General features: G+C 40.8%; 1 long non-coding RNA gene across 1 annotated transcript in view; it reads right to left on the bottom strand.

Moving 5' to 3' along the window:
• Positions 1–2,074: 2,074 nt before the first annotated feature.
• LOC122152962 overlaps positions 2,075–22,964 on the bottom strand; it is a 42,994-nt gene continuing 22,104 nt past the window's right edge. The window contains exon 2 of the long non-coding RNA XR_006164977.1: positions 2,075–2,120. This is a non-coding gene — a long non-coding RNA (uncharacterized LOC122152962). The remainder of the gene's footprint in view (positions 2,121–22,964) is intronic.

Raw genomic sequence — 22,964 nt, 5'->3', positions numbered from 1 at the left:
CACATGAAATGGCAATGTTTGGAACACTGATCAGACAAATTTAGTAAATGGTTTAAAATAGGTAGTTCCACATTTAAATATAATACAGAATAATATATATATAAAAGTAGTCTGAGTAGGCTAACAAAAAAAATTCTTTATCCTCTTTATATGCACACAAACACATGTATCCCTGACAGTTTCCATTAAATAATACTCTCATTGAGTGGCAGTGGGATTTTAAAAATATTTTAATGACTTTGTTGAATCAGAAAATTGTCCTCTAAAGCAAAAATATGGATAAAGTTTGTAAAACAAAAATTCTCAGTTAAGATCTTATTATTTAATTTCATCATTCTGAGGGACAGAACATATTTTAATTGAAAATAATATTTTAATAACAAATTGTAAATTAGTTCTAATAAAAGATCACATGAACATGCTGAAATATACAGATAGAAGAAAGTCAAGTGAACAGAAAGGTCTAAACATAAAACATATGCTACCTCCTCTACAAGCATTCAAGCCTTTCTGCTGGGGAGCTGCACGGCACTTTCAGATCTTACTGGATATTTTATTTTCATTTGGGTGCAATATAATGCCTCTAAGACTTGTTAGCAGTTTCTGTTTACACCAATTATTTTAGTGTACTGATCAGATTTCTCTGCTACATGACAACTACCTCAGCTAAGCTTATGTTACTGACAGCTGATGCAATCTGAACCATTTCCAATGCTACCACATATTTGACACTATTAAACTTTCTCAGTGGTCAGGACGGTCCTGGATCTGTACCTGGAGGAAGGGCTGTCTTCTCTCTTCAGCTGCCGCTGCTGCCAGGCAATCAGATGTTTCTGCAGGCTGGGATTTGTCCTAGGGGTTCCACATGGAAATGTCATGGGGAATCCTGGACCCTACTCTTCCTTCTCTGTCTGAGACCCCTCTCCCATGGGAGCCCTCTCCCATGGGGCTCCTACATCGGTACAACCTACTGCTTCATCCAATCCCCAGAGACTAAAGATGGGATTCACTGTCCTACAGGCACCACTGAAGAGCCCACAGGGTATTTGTTGGCTGAGGGCAGGGGATACAGTGTCTTGAAATTGTCCATGTCTAACAGCTTCACTAGCATTTCTTACTTAGGTTCATGATATTTCTGTTGTACTGGTATATTGCCAATCACCAGCGCACATTACTATTCCACATGTACATACAGGTACAAAACTTGAATATAGCAGTGAATTAGAACTGAAAGATAGGTTGATACCACAGTAAAGAATGTTATAATAGTTTTTTTTTTTAAATAATTTGTTGAACTTTCAAAAGTGCACATATGTCAAGAAATCATAATTCTAGAATAAATGGCATTAGAGCCTTAGAGATATTTATTATAGATGTATAAGGCAGGTGTGTCTACATTTTAAAATATTTATATAATGTAAGCTCCTGCACATACATATTATAATGACATGGATAATCTTAGCAATATAGGTAGATACATAAAAGGGAAAGAAGCACAATACTGCAGCTCCACATGTTTTTCAGAATAGGAAAATATTTTTGTTCAGACTCCAATATTTCTGGTGGAAATACTTTGCAAGACAGGCATGTTTTCCATTAACCTAAATACTGTCAACCCTAACAGAAAACACTGTTAAGAAAATTACTTGATCATACACCATTCAAAAAAACTGTGCTACACGTCTTCTTAGGGACCTGTGTGTGTATTGTAAACTTCTAATGTTAAAATACCAGCCTAATTACTTTTTAAAGTTATTTGTTTGTTCTGGAAAACTAATCCACAGATTCATGTTAATTCACAGATGGTAAGTCTGAGATCCACATGACAAGCTTGATCCGGAGTATATTAAAGTCAATGGAAGTTCATTGACGTCAAAGGATTTCAGATCAGAAACTAAAATAAGGTATTACAGCACAGCATTGAATAACCCTTTTGTTAGCCATTCAGTCATCTTGGTGGATGAGGGGGAGAATTGTCTTTTCCTTCTTATTACTCTTTCTTGTTTTCTTGCTTCTTCATTCTTCCCTTCTTTCCTTCCTTCCTGTTTCTCTTTCTCTTCTCTTTCTCTCTTTCTCCATTTCTCCTTTTCTTCTCATTCTTCCTTGTCAGTTTCTTCAAACTAAACAAACAAGTACATTGTGAAAATTCAGTAACACCATAACGCAAATTGTTTCTACCAGAGCTGCAGTGAATGGATTTGACCCCTAAAATGGTATGTGGGTCTGAGAAATATGGCATTAGCAGCAAAGATTTCATATGCCTTCTAAGACACGGCTCACAGGCATTTCAGCATGCACCATTGCAAGATGTTGCTGTAGTTGACTTTTCCAGTGCTACCAGAAATTCTACTCTTTGTTGTCGCTGTGTAGTATCTCACTGGTTTTAATTGTTCCATAATCTTACTTCAAATTTCTACTCTTTGCTATGAGAAAAAAAAAAAATATATATATATTCTTTCTTCTGAAATGTGAGGCTTACTATTCATTTATATGTTGTGTTATTTGCCTTAGCCACAGATAATAAAGGGAGGCATGAACCACAGATGGTGTGGACTCAATTCTTAAAAAAAAAAAAAAAAAAAAAAATTTAATGTTTTCCAACTAATTTCTTTAACTGTTTCAGGCAACAGTTAAAGACTTTTGGGGGGAGGAGGGATATGCTTCTTTGGCTTGTTTTATTGCTGATGTAAAGGATGTTTTGCATCTAAACTAGGTTTTACTTAGAATTTGAGCACCCCTTCACAGCACACGGCATTATTGCTTGAGGACCAAAATCATTCCTTTGAGGCATCCACGGTACTTCTATGTCCTGCAGTGAAAGACAGCACACTTGTGGACTGAGCCAGCTCCACTCTCCTCCCCAGGTTACTCTTTTTCACCCATTTCTCTCTTTTTACTATAGAGACTTCCCATATTGACGATCTATTAGCAAGACTTTCTTCTTACACACATGTGCATGCACAGCTACTGCGCCTGGGAGCAGCATTTGATTGACCATTGGACTGGTCTATAATGGACCCTCATTGCTGCTTTCCCTGGGTATTCTTTTACTAAGTCTTTATTTGATGTACACTTCAGCAAAGTTTCTGACACTGAACAAAGCAAACAAAGACAGTACAGCCTAATAGAATTCTGGTCTGAAACAGCTACCAAAAACATTAAATGTGTGACAGACCCCAGGGAGAGTGTTGATTTTTTCACACTAGATCATTCAAAATGCTTACAGCTAACATTATCCAAACATCACAAACAAATAGTCTGTGAGCCTAGCACAGCAACGAGAAAGAAATGGAGAATTACAGAATCACAGATGGCTGAGGTTGGACGGGACCTCTGGAGGGCATCTGGTCCAAGCCCCCTGATCAAGCAGGGCCGCCCAGAGCCGGTTGCCCAGGACTGTGCCCAGGCAACCTGTGAATACCTCTGGGGATGGAGAATCCACCACCACTCTGGGCAGCCTGTGCTAGCGCTTGGTCACCCTCACAATATAAAAGTGTTTCCTGATGTTCAGACGGAGCCTACTTTGTTTCAGTTTTTGCCCATTGCATCTGGTCCTGTCACTGGGCACCACTGAAAAGAGAAATGAAATCCCTTTCCTAAATAGAGCACACAGTTAGAGCAATGGTTTAACAAAAAGATACTTCTGACCAACTTCAGCTAAGATACATATCTGAGAGAGCAAAACCCAGTAATCATGTATCTGCTTCACGTAGCATGGAAAGAATCAAATGTTCAACTAGTTTCTTATCTGAGGGAGGGCTTTCCTTCCCTGCCAGCACAGTGTAGCCTATCAAGCAACTTTTTCTTAGCAAAAACAATCAGCAGTTAAAACTTACTGCACCACTGGCATCAAGACACGTGCTAAATACCTCCTGTTGGTTTAGTACTCTCTATTCCACAGGACCGGGATGCATAAGGTCTGGAAGATGTTCCCTATATCTTTCCTGTGCATCTGATGTCCTGCCCTGCTATACCCTATTTTCTTTTTTTTTTTTTTTTTAATTTAGAGATGTAATAAGAGTAATATTATTAAAAAAAAAAAATATATCAGCTTACTGTTAAAACTGTCAAAATAGTCCCTAGAAGAACCAGACATTTTATGACAACCAAAGACATCCTACTATGTTACAGTTGTTTCATCTGGAGAAGCTGGTTTTGCTTCTTTTTGAAGCTGTTGCATAGGTTTCCCATAGTTGAGGAATGTTTTTCTGCTTCTGCAAAAATAAATTAATAAATAAATGCACTGTATTTTTCAAACAATGTTAATAGATTCTCAGTGGATATTTATAGAGCCAAACAGTAAGTCTGATCTGTAATGATTTCTATAAGGTCTTATACCATAAGAAGTAACACTGAATGTGACAGTTATTTTTGTAACATGACAGAAGAAAGGACAGTGGTATCATTTGTGGAAACACTGCTATAGCTACAATTATAGTGCTCTTCCTCATGTTCTTATAGTGGGAATCAGGGTATTTTCAGTCTAGGCATATAAGTTAAGAGCAGACTAACACAAGCACACTTTGCCTTCATTGAAATGGATTGGAGTTGTGTTATTAACACTAAGAGAAGTAGAACTAGCTCAAATGTGGCCAGCTAGTGAGCATCCATACAGCATAATAGAAATCCCAACTGACATCCAGTGTTGTGCTACCATTAAACAAACACCCTTGGCTGATTGGAATTTCTCATAGGCTGCAAGGCAGACAAGCTCAGACACTAAGGACTGAATTTCTCTGCAGTAACACATGTCCAAAAGATACGTGTATATTTAAACCAAATCCATAGGCCTCATGAAATCCTCACCAATTCCAAGGAAAACACCTGAGTTTATGCGGTCCTGACATTATACTCCATTACACAATGTAAACAGGGGCCAAAGATATCTCAGATAATTAAAATATTAGCTTTGAGATCCAGAGTGGATCTTGCAGGCCTTGCTCAGATGTTTGTGTTGTACCCCTAGTGATTTTGAGGCCCAGGAGGGCTTCTCAGCACAGACGTGGCACAGTTCAAGCTCATACTGATGCCTTCCTGCAACACTGCATGCAGCAGAACAAGCTTTTCCAGATCCCTGAGCGTGGTGTTGATGCATCAGCAGGCACCACACTGCTCAGCTGGGCAGGTTGCATGGAAGTCCCCCACTGAATACACGAGTGGTCTGGCATTACCAGGCGTTGCTCCCTGCAACACTCAGGTTTCAGGACTGCGGTGCAAGTACACCCAAGCTGGCTCCCTGCAGAGCAAGCTCCAGACACTGAAAGTTAGAATAACCTTTGGCTTTATATTAAAGAAGGTTACTCTTAGTTATCAGGAGGTAAGTTGGTTACTTTTAGAGCCTTAAACTTATGTCAGCATTAATCTATCTTTTGCTGGTGCAAACAAATTAATGAATGCAGTCAAAGAATAACTTTTTGTCCTTTTGTATTCATCTTACAACTGGTAAAGTTACACTTCTTGGCATCCAGTGAAGTCTCCACTGTGTATTTTTGAGTGCAAACATACAGAAGACTAAAAAATATCAGTATTATAAATGGTACTTGTTCCAGTAGGGTATGCAGTTACAAAAACATTATTTTAAACAGCCATGGAATGACATTATACTTTTGAACATGTGAGTAGATACACTGCCTTTTTTATCCTTTTTCAGAGGCTCAGTTGTCTGACAACCTGTATGCTTAAACAGTATTGAATATCTAAACTGCTGTATTTCAAAACTCACCCATTTAGTTTTTTCAATAACTGCCTCTGTGAAGAAACAAATATTCTCCTAATCACCTCTTGCAATGCATTAAGATCTAGCTCAGACTCTCGTGTTTTCCCTAACGCCTCGAGTGTTTAAATTTTTTTATGATGGGAACAATACTCCTATGGAAACACAGTTGTTTGATTTCCACACTGGTAGACTACAGGAGGAAAAAAGAAAGGACATTATGGCTCCAGAACTGTGAAGTGTAAGATCTCTAAAGATGTTCCTGTCCTTGGAGCTGTTCTCATTTGCCTTTGAGATATCTTCTATCAAATACACAGAGCATCTAGAAAGTAGGTACCCCTAATTCAAACCACATGTCTTAACTCCTAGCTGCTCTGGTGATCTCATCTCTCAACCATCATATGCAGTGTGCATTGTGCAATCCTCCCCTTCATTTTCAATCCTGTCTTGTTTAATAAAAGAGCTCTTTCAAACTGTGTTTTTCTACAATACATAGGAATATAAATATTAATTTATCATATTCTGTACCTATAATTGCATTTCTCCTCAGAAATAATATTTCCAGAGGTCTCCAACAGATAGTTAAAAATATTAATTATAATAAATTAAACTACCTGCATATACTGAATATAGCACCCTGTAAATTTTGTTCATTTATTCTCTATAATAGTGTCTAATTGCATCTATTACTTATGCAAACCTCCCAAGGCCTTGCACATAAATAACTCCCATTTACTTGAAGACAAGTTGCTCTCATCCTGCAGTAGAAAAAGACTCCTGTTTACATTTCACTGTAGATTTTTATTCAAAAACTCAAGCTCAAAAAACTCTTCTTTAACATAAAGGCGTGAAACTCACCTACCTACCTGAAGAATGTGACAGAAGTCACAAATGAAAGAACGAGAAAAGCTGAAACATAAAAAAAAAAATGTTTCAAGGTAGTGCTTCATGCTTTCACTCATGCTTGGGATGAGCATATAGCTTCAAAGCTGAAAATGTGTGAAAAGACATGATGAACTCTCTCACCATTACTCTCCAAATCCATACCTAAAACTGTTGTTTGTCTTGCTTATAAAATGTTGGAATTGATTATCTGGCTAAGGTGATGATTCTACTGTGCATTATGTTAGAAATCATTGTTGTTATTCCATTTTACATTTGGGGCAATCCTCCTTTTTGACCGACACCTGGTCAGTGAGGTACCGGACCATAAGGCACTACAACAATGTAAAGGTGCATGTGTTGGCATGCATGATAGAACAGGAATAAGTTAGAAATAATGTTTATGTACTGTTAACAATGTAAAGCCAAGTTCTTCAGCAGTTTCTCTACTCATTTGGGGAAACATCTCACTCCACAATTATGTCTATTGATTACAATAACTGAAGATTTTAAATTTGTTCTCAAGAGAAAATAGAGTTCAGCTGTAAAGGCTAAAATAAGGATTATGTATACAAATATTTTCATACATAATAAGAGGCATATGTATTATTTGCCTGATCATTATGCTGAAGTCTTCCATCACTTTTTTCTGTCTTTAGTCTGTTCCTTAATCAACTAGATCCAGAGATAGAAACCATGTCAATGATCAGAAAGGACTGCATATATTTAAGGTGCTTCTGAAGGCTCAGTAAGGACTAAGCATGCTCTTATTATCAACAGGTATTCATTTAATTTTAAACAGTAAAAGGTGAATATTTCCATCTCTAAGCAGTAAATGAGTGTGAATCTAGAGTGAAAGTAAAAGAGAAATCCTGATTTCGTATTTCCTGAACACTTGTCAATCACAGGTTTTGATTTTTACTGAGTGGGAAATTTCTTCTTAGTTTTAATTTTCTCTTGATTAAACCTTCCTGGTGATTAGATTTGTATGCACTAAGCTGGAAACCAATTTCAAAGACAGATGTCCCTTTTCTTTCACCCACCATGAAACTCTTCCATGTGGAGAAGGTCAGTCAGCAGCCTAGTCACCATTTAAAAGTCACTGGATTTCGCAAAGCAAAGGTAAAGCAGTATTTAAGTAGTGCCTAGAGCTAGCTCTGGCTCCCTGCAAGGGAGGAATTTCACCCATAAATCTTTATACATCTTGTTCTGCTAATAAATTAATACTGAAACTGAATTTTTTAATACAAGGAATAGGTAATAGTTATTCTGCTGAGTGAGGTGTTTTCAACATCTTTGGACAGGAGTTAAAGTGTTCCCCAAGTGGATGTAAAATACATAGCAAGTTTAACAAGTTTCTTACATTGTCTCTTAAATTCTCCATGGCTCAATGTAAAAACCTATTTTGAGTGATTTCAGATAGCTTAAAAGAGAGATCCAGCCTCCTACTTAATATCTGTGCTAACATCATCATCCCCCATGTTTAGGAAATGATTATTTTGCAAGGGGATACTTTCTTTTTATGGGTAATAAAAAAATTTGCTGGCTGGGATAATAGAGCTTTGTTAAGAGGAAGAAGATACTTTTTTTTTGATCAGAACACTCAGTAATTCTTCCACTTAGCTTGATTCTGGTTAGTTTTTATTCAAACTGCAAGATACCTCCTAATTTAATGATGCTGGATCAAACCTGTGAGAACTCTTTACAAAAGCAGTGTTGACTCTCTAGACAAAACACTAGCAGTATCTTAGCCATTTACTCATGCATATCTGGAAAATCAATTATTTGGAAGAATTTTCCTGCCCAGATCTCATCACTGTCTATCTTGGATTTATGCAGCAACTGATAGTAAAGTGTGAAAGTAATTGGAGGCTGACCAAAAGCTGCCTTTACTCTGTAACCTTGTGTTAACTGTTTGCTGAGAGCCAGTTATATAAATGTTTTGCTGGTATATTTCCTGCTGACATACCCCAAAGCTATATTATTAAACGCATAGCATGACAGCTTTCACCCAATAGGAATCCATACCTCATCTTGATAGAGGCTGAACACTGAGTAAAAAGAAATGACCACCAGCATGAAGAATATGCCTTTTCCTTTGTGTGTGTAGGTCCCACAATGCAAATCACTCCTGCATCCATGTCCAATGCAACCATGCTCCAGAAGGTGCCCTTCCACCATTAGGGAGCAACTGGAACACAGAACACTAAAAAAACCCAGCCAATTCTACTGCTTTCATGTCTTGGGTGGCCAGTCCTAGTGAGCGGCAGGGTGCCGCTGCAAGACTGGAGTTCCTTCAAATCTTCTTGACGCAAAGAAGCACTTGACCGCATCAGTCCCCAGCTAAAATTGTCCAAATCAAGCAAAGTGAGTTCTTGACAATAAAAACCACACACCCACATAAATTATTAAAATCAGCAGTATGTGGTAAGGACCTGAGTGCAAGGTTTCACCCTTGGAAGCTCTAAGCAACTAATAATTAGATTTCCAGGTCTCACTCACTCTTTACGGGTTTCTCAATTTGAAAGAGTGTAACTAACCAGTAAATGATCTGCTGTGGTCTCGGAAAGCAAACTGAATCAACATGTAGAGGATTTAGACCATTTCCATAAACGCATTTAAAAACAAAATTGACGGGAGTTTTCAAACAGGTCTTGAGCAAAAAAAATTTTGAAGGCCTGTACAATCTCTCCAGCTGATATCTTCTCCATATGTGCCTGAATCACATGTAAGCCAAGAAACTCTCTGAGAGTTCAAGCTGCTCTGACGGAATCTCACAATGCGCCACTCAAATGGATGGAGAGCACAGCTAAAATTCCTGGCTAGGAAATACATCACTTAAAAACAAATGTGGTCCAGGAAAAAAGTCATGGAAAACATTGAAAACAGTCATATGGCAATGCGAGATGTCAGCAAATGTCTTTTTTTTTTTTAACCAAAAAATCTGGAAGTCAGCATGATTGAGGCTATCATGCTTGCTTTCTTATCAGAAGTATTTTTTTTGTGGCCATTTTAAAATACAAAATTTAAAAACAAACAAACAAACAAACAAAACAAAACACTAAGCCTACTCTCACTGTGCTAAATTGCTAAATCGATTGTAAATTAAGCACTGAATGCAATCATAAACCAGGACCCCACCAAGTTTATATGTTCGGTAATCACAGACATACTGAATTGGGCATTTTAGAAATGAGGCAACTTTGCTTTACTTGACCAGGTTGCTAATGATCCCCACATCCCACGATAAGAATTTAAAATAACTTACCTACAATTCATGCATTTAAAAGAAAAATAGCCTCAAGTGGTTCATTACTGCATACAACTTCATCCATAGCAAACTCTACATTCCTGCCCTTAAAAAGAGCAACCTCGGAACAGGCCCTCAGAAAGCACGAGAGAAGTATATATGTCACAAATAATACATTTCCCTCCCTGTGCCAAGCAATTTTCTCCATTCTGTAAAGCTGCTGTGTTGTCCATAGAGTATTATTTACTCTGGCAAGCCAAAGGACCCCCTGCTAACTTCTGCAGAGTTGTTCCAGTTGTCCTGCCAGGAACTGGCTTTTGTGTCTGTAAGTCCCCAAGGGAGTAAACGCTGGCACCTCCGGCATCAACTTGCCCTTCTGTGCCCCCCCTAAGACTGGGTCTCCTCATGATGATGTGGACAAGAAGCCAACAGAAAAGACAGCATAAAGGAAATGCTCTGCTCTGCATTTCACCAGGATTTCCCTAATCTTCAAGAGGGACATCATGGTCCTGACAAGGGATGACAGCCCCATGACTTGTGTTTCCAGGATCTGGCCATTTCTACCTTGCAGGGTGCCAGGAGCAGGACATGTCCTCTTCACCCCCCAGAGCCAGACCCCCACATCTCTCAGCACCTCCCAAACTGTTCTGCACACTGCAGGAAGTGGAGGGAGGAGCTGATAAAATAGGACCATTAATTGCTATGCACATGATTTATTCAGATCCTTCCAAACCTAAGCTCCTGAGATCAGAGCAGATCACCAACCTCAACTACTTGGGGTGGAGAAATAGATGGGTATGCCACATGGGTTAGCTGGGACAGGCCTGGGCTTGTGTTAGCAGAGGTCGGTGGCTCCCACTCTGCACCTACACTGCTGGAGAAAAGCGACATGGCTTAGCTCATGTTGAAGAACATGATAAGAAATGCAGATTACTATGTCCATACCATGCAGAAGGATGCAATAGTCCACTACGGCTGATCCAAGCCAGGCAGCACAGCTGAGAAGTCCCTCCACAAGACTTGCTAGCATGGGAGAGCTTCCAGATAAAAACAACTGTTCAGCTTTTGGGATCAACTGGCTCACATGAAGTGCAATCCCCAGATCTTCTACTTTATATTGCTGCTTTTCCCTTTTATTCATTTATTTGAAGTTAATGTTAAATGAGAACGGGAGAGAACATGAAAGGGCAATTCAACCAACCAAACTGCTGCCTAGCAAATGTATAAAAGGCATGATGCATTAGCATGCTGGTCATGCAGCTCCAAAAGCAAGTAATGAACACCACCAAATCTATTTTACCATCTTTTAGGCAACATGAGATTTTCCCTTTTGCTTGCTAATTTATTCTGACCATTACACTATTCAGTTGTATTTAAACCAGATGCAGGTTGCTGGGGCTTTTTTTTCTCTTTTTGTATTTGTTGTTCATCTGCTGTGCTTGGCTAACAAGAGCTGCTTTTGTTAAGAATTTTTGCTGCAATACATTTAAAGATCAGATGTCATCTAATTCTTTAACCCTCAAATCTTTCAGGTTTACCAGGATCTCTTTTTACCTTATCAGATTAAATCTGGAATGATTTTTCATTAAGACTGCAGTTATAAGTAATATTATGCTCCTAAACCAGACCTGTTATGTCTTATAACATTACTAAAGGCATAGCTTAAAGCTTACAGGACTTGGGGGCTTAACGCTTTCCCTGACAGTCACTCCCTGTGCCTTCACCCAAAGGAGTGATTTGAAATTACATGATCCTGCTGGCTCAGACGACAGCCACAGCTTTCTCTAGGAAACAAACAGTGACCTGGGTGAGAGGTTTAAGACACGGGGCTACAATGTGGGCAGCTGCAGACATGGGGCCAGGGGGCAGAAGACAATTGTCTTCTCCAGCACCACGTGGGATTTGCTCTTATCCAGGTTGCACAGTCTGTGCAGGTCGAGATGCAAGCACGCTGGGAAGCACCACGCTGCCACAGGTATGGGATCCCTGAGCCTGGGGACCTGTGCCTGCACTTTCAGAGGAGCAGAAAGACACACAGAGAAATCCCCACAAGAACTGGCAAAAATTAGCCAAAAATATTTGTCATGGAAAATTCTGGGAAGAAAATTTTCCACTTTTGGATTTGGGGTTTATTTGGATCAGAGCATTTTTAAATATAGTGAGCTTAGGCCATCTGAGCTAAAAAAAACTTGCGAGTTTGAAAACTAATAAAGAAATAAAAACATTTAATTTCCAAAGCAAAGCCATTTCTCATCCCCAAAAATGTCTGACTGAAAAATATTATGTGTATCTTTATTCCCCTTTCCCTGGTGAAAGAAACAGTGGCCGCCTGCAGAAACCCCTCTCTTTGATTCTGGGTTGGCACAGGAAGGAGGGTCTGAATGGGAATGGATATGGACATGGGTAAAAACAATAACATGAAAATAGAGATGTTTAGTCAAGGGAGGAGGCTGGAGAGCATTTTAGAAGTACTGTTGCATACTTCCCTGTTCTCATTCTTCCTTATGCATCCATTATTGACCACTGACCAAATGAACTGGCCCAGAGCAACTGTTCCCATACTCTTATTTATAATAAATGGCTCTGTCACCTGTATAGAAAACAGCACTGACTTTACTGTAAAGGCTGCGTGGATTTCTATCTGATGCTTTATTCCTCCTTCAAACATCCCATGAAGAAGTATGAGATGAGAGAGCCCAAGGCATCAGAGGCTTCAACACAGACATACCCAGATGCAGCATAATTGATTTTGTGTCACAGGTACATAATGCCATTGCCAACAGAACAGAAATTAAGACACCCTCAAGCTCTCCTTCCAGAACCATCAATCTTCAGCCATGCACCACGAGAGCACCATAGGCCATGCTTCCTTCTTCCCCTTGCCTGCTTGCCACTCCAGCACAGGAATGCCAACAATGAAGGTGTACAAGAGATGACAGCCCATGTAGCAAGCTAATTTTGAATAATTGTAGTACCTAGAGATGATTCCTCAGGTAATGGTGCATTTACAAATGGATTTAGAAGGTGTCATAGGCAAGTGGTCACTATCTATGACATTTCCCACAGTGTTAGCTTTTAATGGCCCTGAGTTCTCTTCATCATTTCTACTTGGTTTCTCTTCACAGAGTTCTCAGACAGGTTTTTAATTTACAGCTCCATATGGAATTTGTTCTTGAAGATCCTAATTTTTGCTGTTAACTAAAAATATATATTTAAAATTTTGTGTAAAATTTAATAAGAAAGCAGATCACATATAGGTTTGGAGAAAGAGAGAGCTTGCTCAACATTGGCTAATTTTAATCCACTGTTCCTGTATCATTATGAAATTAAATTTATTGTTCTCACAACTGAAAAACACCCTCTGAACAAAAGTAATAAAGTATTTCACATTATGATTCAGATGTAGAATATCTCACAGCAGCTACGAAATTCAAAGCTAAAGTATATAGTAATACATACTCCACTTTTTCACCCATAAGCACATGCTTATCACTCATACGTACTATATACCCTTACGCATGTGCCAGAAAGCAGCCTGTGCCTCTCTGTGGATGACCTTACTACTAGACACTGCAAACATTCATGTGACTACAGTGAGCAACGTAGTGGCTGAAGATGGACAAAAGGAAAGAAGAACTAAGTTTGTAAGAACTGAGCCAAAGAGGATGCCAGCTGCTATTTGGTTATTTGCATTAGTTAAGTTGTATAAGCAGCAGATCTTTTTTCAGCTTAACATAATTACATACTTGCAGAAGTTACTGTTGTTGTTTTCAATTGTCTGAGGATGTCTTTAATACTATTAGTAGGATAGCTCCAGTCTTTAAAAAGGAAATTAAGATTATGAAATGTTGCATGACTGTAGCATTGAATATACTGTTGTTCTACAACTTGAGCTCACAGAAAATAATTCAACAACAGTGAATTTTACTGTATTATAATTAAATGCTCAGTGGAAAAATACATGCATCCAAACAGAGGTGTGTTGATTTGCATCAGATGGTGATGTGATTCTTAAAGCTTATTAGAGTCATAAAATACTCTGATATTTAGGTCCTCTACAAATCCTCATGACAGAGCTCAGACTAAGCATTATAATTTTGTGAATTGCTTCTGATTATACTTTAATCATAAAATCATAGAATGGTTTGGGTTGGAAGCGACCTTAAAGATCACTCAGTCCCAACCCCCTGCCCTGGGCAGGGACACCTTCCACCAGCCCAGGTTGCTCAAAGCCCCGTCCAGCTTGGCCTTGAACACTTCCAGGGAGGGGGCAGCCACAGCTGCTCTGGGCAACCTGTGCCAGTGTCTCACCCCCCGCACAGTGAAGAATTTCATCCTTACATCTAATCCAAGTCTACCCTCTTTCAGTTCAAAACCATTACCCCTAGTCCTATCACTACACCCCCTGATAAAGAGTCTCTCCCCACCTTCCCTGTAGCCCCCTTTCAGTACTGGAAGGCCACTATCAGGTCCTGCCCAGAGCCTTCTCTTCTCCAAGCTGAACAACCCCAACTCTCTCAGCCTGTCTTCACTGAGGAGGTGCTCCAGACCCCTGATCATATTCGTGGCCTTCTCTGGACCCGCTCGAGCAGGTCCGTGTCCTTCTTGTGTTGGGGGCCCCAGAGCTGAACACAGTACTCCAGGTGGGGTCTCACAAGAGCAGAGTAGAGGAACAGAATCCCCTCCCTCGACCTGCTGGCCACACTTCTCTTGATGCAGCCCAGGACGTGGTTGGTTTTCTGGGCTGCGAGCGCACATTGCTGGCTCATAGTCAGTTTTTCTTCCACTAATACCCCTAAGTCCTTCTCCTCAGGGTTGCTCTCAATCTACTCATTGCTCAGCCTGTATTTGTGCTTGGGATTGCCTCGAACCATGTGCAGGACCTTGCACTTGGCCTTGTTGAACTTCATGAGGTTTGCAAGGGCCCACCCCTCAAGCCTGTCCAGGTCCCTCTGGATGGCATCTCTTCCTTCCAGTGTGTCAACGACACCACACAGCTTGGTGTTGTTGGGAAATTTGCTGAGGGTGCACTCAATTCCACTGTCCATGTCACCAACAAAGATGTTAAACAGTGTCAGTCCCAACACCGACCCCTGAGGAACACCACTCATCACTGCTCTCCACTGGGACGACGAGCTGTTGACTGCAACTCTCTGAGCGTGACCATCCAGACAATTCCTTATCCACTGAGTAGTCCATTCATCAAACCCATGTCTCTCCAATTTAGAGACAAGAATGTCGTGTGAGGCAGTGTCAAAATCATAAATATTTCACAGCACTCCAAAAGAAAAGCATAATCATTTGTTCTTACTTAAAAGTGATTTAGGATACAAGTGCAATAAAGTTATCACCACTGGAAAGCCATTTAACTATTTCTAACTTAGTATAGAGAGTAACAACAGAATTGGTACTGGAGACATCAAGGTATGGACTGTCCTTAATTTAACACATTTTTCTTGTTTGCATTATGGTGTTTGAATGTCATGATTGAGCAGAACAATTCTAACACAAATTCCCAGAAAACTCTGCCTGATACCTCCCATCAGCTACCAAACTCCACATCTAGCTTGCATCTACTTGTTTAAGGTGGTGGGAATAGCTGCCTCAGGCTATACAGGTCACTTAGTTTATTCCTCTTTTCTGAAATATGTTAAATCAGTCCAGCTTCTTCAAAATATCAGCTGAGTGAGGTACTGTCTTTTAAAGCTGGTGTAGTATCATTCTGAGAAGGAAGGTCAGTCATTCAAAAAAGCTTACTCAAAAAAAGCTTATGTGTCAATTTTGGTAGAAAATTAAGCAGTTTTTTGGCACAAGAAAGAAACAGTGTTTTGGGAAAAGTGAATAGGGCACTAGTTAATCCACACACAAGACACTTACACATGTGCCCTTTCAGAGATTAGGTGAGGTGTTTTAATGAAATGTAGTTTTGAATACTCCAAATTTTCCAAGAGATGGGTGGAACTGGAAAAGTGGTTGAAATCTGTACAGGCAGAGGGGAGAGAAGACCACTTTATTCTAAATGAATGGAGCACATTTTATAGTTTCTTTCCAGTTTCAGTTGATAACTATAATGAGTTTGCAGTGTTCAAGACAATCAAAGGCCTCTGCAACTCATAATCAGTCCAGATTAATATTTTTTCTTGGTGTGCTTTATCACTTAGACAATCTGCTTGTACCTAACCTGTCTATTTCTTTCATGTACTATATAGTTTACATATAAGAATTTTTTCCTAATCCCATCTGTATATTTTTACTGTAAGCTCCCTCCTACATAAAGACCACCTATACCTTGCCAACCACACTTTCATGAGCTGTTTCTTAAAGAAAAAAAACTGTTTATCTTGTGTAAGTCTATAAGCATAGCTGTACATGTGTTTTCCAACCTGTGAAAGCCTGAAGACAGCGCACCACTGTACAGGTGTAATTAAGAAGGCGTCCTTTCCCTGACACTGTGCAAAGATTCAAGGCTTTTAAAATTGCAGTCCTGGGAGACTGAGTTGCCTGAATAGCAGGAAGGAAAACATGATCTTTTTAACCCTCCCATTCATTGGTCTGAGTCCAGTTATGGCCAGCAGTAATCCAAAGCCATCTAGTAGCTGTTTAGAAATCTGCGTGCCATGAATTAGTGGCCACATGCCAGGAACTGATTAGGCATCCCTCACCGGTGGTCCCTAAAGGACAAAGTGATGGCACATTGATGAGGAAACACAAGAAGTTTGTTCAACTGCAGGACCTGCTCTGTGGGTAAACAGAGGACTTCTCACTCACAGACTTGAAGTTTGGATCTTCTCACAAGCAGGCATTTTTTCAGATGTGGTAGCTGGTGCCAGTATTTGCATTTTTGCCATGTCTACCCAAACATTTAGCTTCTCTCTGCTATCTTGCATATGGATCAGGGTGAGTTTAAAGGCACACCCATGATCCACCCACAGCACAGGCTTTCCAGATCTATCACAGTGCTGAGTGTAACTCTAACTTTTAGCTTCTGAATCAGATTAAAATAACCAAACAGTCACACATTTCAACCTATTTCCAGTCTAAAGATACATGAATGTGCCATTTGACTCCCTCAGTAATTCTACCGTCAATGTGGGCAGCCCCCCTGGGTGAAGCAGGGAGACACCTTCATCTCCACTTTACCAACTGCAAAATGAGGCACGAAGAAATTAAGGCCTGGACCCACAGAGACTCCTAGTGCTTGTGACAACCTAGCCTGTGGCCTTTTCCATGCTTCCCACACCGGCTGTAGCCATGCTCCTGTCCCCAGATGCTCTCCTCTTCCCCTCATCAAAGGCTGACACCTGCTCAGGTCTGCCAGAATAACCACATGTGTAACCTCCTGTTCACGCAGTTCAGGAAAAAAAGTAAGGGGTAGCAAAGACTTGTTGTTTACAGCACTGAAGATCAAGGAAATCAACTCAGAGAGTGGTTATTCTGGCAGAGCAGGGGTGATGGTAACCTCTGACAGAGGAAGAAGAGGCTGCAGGGGGAGGCGTGGCTATGTAGAGGGACATGTCTTGCTTAGCACAACTACCCTCAGCGCTGGCTCCAGACTGAGCAAATCAGAGATCATCTGCAGGAGGGGGGTAAATCATCCCCAGCTTCCACCCTGCCTGCTTCACCTGCCCAGAGGTCTACCAAGAAACACCTTTGAGGTCTGTGAGTGAAGCCACCACTGTAACACTTGCAGCAAACCTGGCCCGTTGAGGGCTTTCTCTTCCTCCTCTGCCCTCCTCCCAGGATGCCCTGGTGCTTCGAGATTTGCGTGGGGTCCAACCCCACAACCCAGAGGAGAACATGGACATAATGCTGGCTCTCCCAAACCCCAGGCTGATGTCCCTTCTTCTGATCGTAACAGTAAGAGGCAGTGGAGGAATCTACCGATCTGCTGTTAATCTCCAAAGAGCCTCTTCCAAACCACACAATACTGGCTCTCACTTCACAAAAGTCTTCCAACCCAGCAAAAGAGAGGCTTCTCCGAGCACCATTTACAGTCACAAACTGTGCGGTTTCTGGAAGGTGGAGGCATAGCCAAACACTTGGCTCAGCACTCCGCGTTCCTGCTCTTCCCAAGCACTCACAGTAAGCACCTCGGGAAATGGAGAGCACCCGGCACTAATGATGTAACTGAGCTGGCCAAGGGGCACATGCACAAAATCTTTTATAGGGTGTGCAGATTCTCCCTTGCAGCTTCCTATGCTTTTATGTCAAACATGGCAGCTATGATCTCTCTCCTTGCTTGCAGTGGCAAAACATCAGAAGTCACACACACAGATTCTTGGACAGAAAGTGAATTTATCTCTTGCTGCCAGCCTCATTAGAAGCAAATAATAAGTATTCCAAGAGTTCTGTAGTTCCTGCAGCCTCTCTCCAAAAACGTTGCTTTCTGTTACAGCTCAAGCAAACTGCCCTGCTCAAAGGTCACAGAAGGAAGTCTGTGAGAGAACTGGAATTCAAATCCAGGTCTCTTAAATCCCAAACTGACTATAAATCTATAATTAATTTATTCTATGTAGCAAAAATGTTATGCATCTTATTTTATTATCTGGAAGTAGGCTCTTCTGGTTTTTGTATTTCATCACAAGCATCAGTTCCATAAATGCTTTCTGCATGTGACTAATCCTATGCAGTGTTTGAAGTCAGAATACTAAAACACGTCTGCAAGATCCGGGCCTAGATTTGTTTTCAGTCATTCTTGTAAGAAATTATTTAGCATCTGAACAGCTAAGCCACATCTCAGAAGGTTTTTAGGAGGAAACCTAGAGGTCTGCCAGAGCATAGACACATAACTGTCCTCTCTTTTCAAAGTCTTCCAACATGCTCTGTTAAAGTGATGGTATACTAGCCCCACAAAAAAATGAGTGAAAATCACCAGAAACATGAATGTATGGATCAATGGTATCACAGAAGGCTAATTAAAAAATGGGAATTCACCTTTACATCTGCTACTAAAGTATATCACTCTTCTTAGCTGTCATCTTCTGTTACACTTGCTAGACTAGGCTGAGAAGAAGGACTGTCGTGCGCGGGAAAGTTACCTCCAATCCAGTCAACAGAGTGAGCACACAACAGAAGCAAGCCTTGATTACGGCACAAAATTTCATCATAAATAACAAAGAATAAATAACTTAGCTACAAAACTGCATCAAAACAGAGAGATTTCTGAGATTTAACATCTAGCCATTCACAGTCCTGTACTGCCATCTGCAGCCTCCTGGTAATAGTTGGCTTTCTAAACCAGCAGGCTCACACTGACCTTAGCACTGGTGTGGTCCATGTAAATATTAGGAGTGTTCGGTGGCAGGCAGATGGTTTTTTACACAAATATTATCATAGTAAAATAATCACAGTATTCCTCTTTCTCAATATGATGTTTGTTCTTTTTCCAGGTCTTTTTATTTTCTGTTTATCTCACTTCTCTGCTGTCTTTGCTAACTGAAGTTGAACGTCAGACCCAAAGTGCAACACATTTAATAACTCCAAAAGTTTGTACTATGTTGATAAATAAGAGTGTTTCAGAAATTGCACAGGATGTCTTAGCTACATACTGATTTTTTTTTTATCTGTGTAATTATAGTTACAACATTGAAATTGAGTTTTAATTGAATATATCCCTTAACATCCATCACCAAAGGAATATAAACATATTTTCTTGTACGCAAAAGTTGCCTGGACTCTAAAAACATGCTATAATATGTGCTCTCTTCCAGGTTATGGAAACAGATTAGCTAAAATGGCACTGGGTTATTACCCATCAGGGTACTGGCATGTGGCTGAACAAGGTACAGTGGCTTAGCAAGCTACCATGGGCCAGTGGTGAGAAACCACAGCTGACCACGACCCTCCATGAAACTTCCTCCAGTCTGAGACGTAAAATAACCACCCCTTAGGGGTTGTTGAAACAAATTAGTTTAACTCAGGTGCGCTCCTGTCCATGCACTCTGTCTCCTCTGACATGCAGTAATTTAGTAAACTGTGGTAACTACTGGCAACTGATGCCTTCAGCTCTTTTGGAATGAGTTTATCTTTGTTGATAATTATAAAGCAGATGATTAACATGGTGTTTGCAGAGACAGAGTCACTGTGAGACCAGGAATGTTATAGGATAATCATAATTATCTTTTATCATACAAAGAAAAAGGTCTTGGATTAATAGAAAACAGGCATAAAAAAGTGGTTCGGAAAGAACTGACTGTTTCATGGGAATAAGGTAAACTGTTAATGTCCACTGGCTGTCAAAGAGCAAATAAGGCACCTCAGAACATCAAGTCTGCCTTGAAGGGAGCAGCTCAGCGGCAATACTTACCATAACCCCTCTAAGACCTGGTGTAACTCAAGTGTAAATCAGACCTGCCAGAACCTGAGTGACTTACGGGTGCCTTGACATTGGTTTTGCATGCCTTGTCCCTCTGTTGCTAGAAGGTGACCCATCAGTCAGTGGGTACTGATCACAGTGTACGTGCGTGCTGCAAAACAGGCTGCTGCTCTCGAGGAAGCACAAGGCACTGAGTGCAGGACATCCCCGCAGCACTGGAAACACCGCGCTGGTGGGGGACGGGGCTGCCTGAGCAGACCATCCTTCCCCAAATTAGAGACTAAGCATCCTGCTGGGAGTTGGGTGGGAGCCAGGGGGATACTGGCTGTTAGAGAGGTAAGATGCCACATATTATCAGCGGTACATCCCTGTACTATTACACATGATTTGTAATCCCTACTGACAGTATCTGTCCTTGCAAGTGTTAACGTAGCAAAATGGTAGCAAAACTCGAAAGATCAAGGACACATCAATATTAAAAACTATTTTAAAGAGGTAAATTATATTCTCTTATCATTTTTTTATCTTCAGTATATTGCCCTATGTGAAGGAGTCACTGCAAAGAGAAAGGAGATCTATGGCTATATGGGAAAAAGCGCAGGACAAATTGTAGAGGTAAATGAAGAGATTATGTAACCAAAAATGCTAGAATTAAAAATTGTACCGCATGAATCAGTGTGCAGGACTGTGGTTGAATTTTCATGTAGCCAGACTGACATCTTGTGGCTTGTGCAGAACATTTAAACATGCACCTGGGGAAATTAACTTGCAAATTGTTATGGCATGGTAAGATATACCTTTTTTTTTTTCAGCAAAACAGTATGTGGCTCCCTCAGTGTATTAGTGGTTGCAATTATGAAGTTTATACATAAACTCTCATTTCAGTTTCTGCTTTTGCATGCACTTGTTAGCCCTGTCCCCACTTGTATGTCTCAGCCTAATGGCAGAGCTGCATTTAAAGCCAGTCACTCAAAAAAGTGTTTAACAGTAAAAATTATAAAATTGGCTCAGCATTCAGGAAATTTTACAGATTACTCGCAAATGTGGGTCCTTGTTACTTTTCTTCATTTTTAATGTCAGGGTGAAAGTTTCTGAAAAACAAAAATGGCTCTTTTTGATCAGCTGACAGATACCCTTACATCAGTATTTAGTGACCAGCAGTAACTGCTTATGGAAGAATGTGAATATAGTTTGGCCCAAATAAAATTGGAAGATCTGGGCAATCCTCACTTCTCCAGTCTTAACGAAACATCACCCTCACACCAGTTTTAATCCACCCTGAGTGCCAAGAACATAAGCTCTTTTCTTCTTCAGCCTGTAAAGCAAAGAGAGTGGGGAGATGAAGGATGACATTGGAGCAACAGCAAGGAAGGATTGCCTGAGGAACTATATGAGAAAGGATAGATAACGAGTATGTTCAGGGATAGTCGAGGGGCATATCCACCCTGTGCCATGGTAACTGGCACAGATCTTTAAGATCTTCAAGGGTTAGGCATGAAGCCTCCTAACCCTGCTGACTGGGGCTGGGGAGCCTAGGCACACTGCCAAGCTCACCCAGCTGCTTGGCTTTGGGCTTGGGTCTATGTCCTCTCCAGCCAGCCACCCAGTACCAGGGAGTCTCAAGACAAGCTCTGCAAACTTTGCACCACGTTCCACTTCATGATGTAGGTTTATTTCAAGCCATCATTACAGGTCAAACTCAGTAGATCTCTTCAAGGGGAAGGGGAAAGGAAGAGTTGGGAGATGGTTTTAAATAAAACAGGGTGAAAATGGAAAGCAAGGAAGACAAAACCTGATAGAAGAAAAGGCAGCCACCCTCTTTGCCCTGCTTTTCATGGCTCCATGGAGAAAAAAGAAGCTCTCAGGGCCACTCTGCAGAGCTCCACACTGACACTCAACACAGAGCTGAATGTCCCCTGTATCTTGGTGTGGATTCTTATAGGAATGGAGAAAAACTGGACCTTCCTGTTACAAGTAGTTAGCAGCTGCTAATACCATAAATACCATGTACTTTAGGAAAGGTTCCTTCAGAGAACAATTCAAAGCAGAGCATACCTAAAGCTGTGAAGTATCCAAAGTCATCATCTCCCTCTCTCTCCATTGAGGATGCAGGAGCTGAGAAAGACCTGTCTCCTAACCCAGGATGCTTGGGTTACTTCCCTGAACTAAGGGGAAAATGATCCAACAGCACTTGCAAGACCTTGTAAGCCTGACCTCTGGGCAAGTATGTCCACTGTACGTGCTCAGGCATACCCCGCACTCAGGAGCTGGAAGCTAAGTGTGGGTGTAGTCCCCTGATGACTAGAGGCACAAGCAGAACGCTCTGACAATAAAAGCCGGATTTTTTTCCCTCTTTTTTTTTTAACGTGTGAGAATAGAAAGGGAGGAAACAATGTCACTGTGCTAAGAAAGGTATTTCTGAGGGCAGAATGGAACCACATGCCCAAGTAGATCAAATGATTTCGGCTGAAGTTACAGAGAAGCAGCAGCTCGAGCTGGCCTTGAGCAATAAACTCAGCTGAGCCTCTCCCACACAGCTCCACTCACGTACCTCAAACACAGCCTGGATGCAATGTCCTTGCTGTCCCAGCTGGAATCTGCTTTTCATCAGCAGCTGACATTCACACCAAATTGTAGAGTTTAATATTTATCCCTAAACACATAAAGCCTGCTAATAAAAACGGACTGGGAACTATTTGGTTACAGTTACTAAGGCACCAATAGGCAAGAGTGGGAGTTCACATCTCTGAGCCTCAGGCTGTTCCCATCCTCTGACAGGCTGGTCCCAAGCCATTTCTCGGCTT

Source organism: Tyto alba, unplaced genomic scaffold (assembly GCF_018691265.1).
Source record: "Tyto alba isolate M040663 unplaced genomic scaffold, T.alba_DEE_v4.0 Super-Scaffold_14, whole genome shotgun sequence".
NCBI classification, from domain to species: domain Eukaryota; kingdom Metazoa; phylum Chordata; class Aves; order Strigiformes; family Tytonidae; genus Tyto; species Tyto alba.
Note: the sequence above shows the minus strand (reverse complement) of the source record. Positions and strands in the feature narration are given on the sequence as shown.